Genomic DNA, 955 nt, shown 5'->3' on the forward strand with positions numbered 1-955 from the left:
GTGAGATTACATTGAAAATTGACGGAGTTATGATAGGGGTAAAAATGCGTCGAAATGTTTCGTGTAATATACACACTGACGTGCTCAGGCCGGAACTTGGCCTGGCGCACTGCCGTGCGCCTAGATTAATTATATTTATTATTTATCTGTTTAAGACTTTTAATTGGTACATACCTACCATAATACTGAATATACCTACATATGTACTTACTTTTGAAGCAACTACGTAGATAGCTATTTACGTAGTACTTGTACAACAAAAAATAGTGATATCCCCCCCAAAAAAACAGTTCGTGTTAAAAAATTAACGTCAAGAGTTGGCCTCCACAAAAAAGTACTGATATATATATATATATATATGTATGTATCCCATTTTTGTTTACCTCCGATATTTTGAACAAGAACAATGATAATTATCAATTCAAAATATAAAATGAAGAAAAGAAACTTGGTGGCCTACCTATAAGTCTCTAACGACCAATATTTCACCAAGTAACGTCAAGAGCCTACAATCAATTAAAATCACACGTTTCTCTTCTCCTTTCCTCAAGAGGTTTGAGGGAACTGTAACTGTTGAGGTCTTATCGTTCCGAAATAGGAGAAAGGAAGACAGGATAGGAGAAAGCCAGCCAAGCCGTTCCGAAAATGAACCTTATCTGTGAAAGATAAATTTCGCCACGGCGGGAATCGAACCCAGCGACCTAGGGCTTACAAGGTAGACAAATGTAAATGCAGTTTCTTTGTGTTATTATCTCACAACTTTGGTGCTCACTGCAGCAATTGTAGGATTTTCCCAATATCTCAATAATCCTAAAATCCAATGTTTACCTACCATGCTGGCACCGGTCGCTATGCGCATTTACATGTCATAGCTACTCATTTTCCTCACGAGGCTGAGTGGGCCCCGAAACAGCCAGTCACGGAATCAATCATTTGCATGATACAAATTTCTCGA

The sequence above is a fragment of the Diaphorina citri genome, unplaced genomic scaffold, assembly GCF_000475195.1.
Source record: "Diaphorina citri unplaced genomic scaffold, Diaci psyllid genome assembly version 1.1 scaffold8909, whole genome shotgun sequence".
In the NCBI taxonomy this organism is placed as follows: Eukaryota; Metazoa; Arthropoda; class Insecta; order Hemiptera; family Psyllidae; genus Diaphorina; species Diaphorina citri.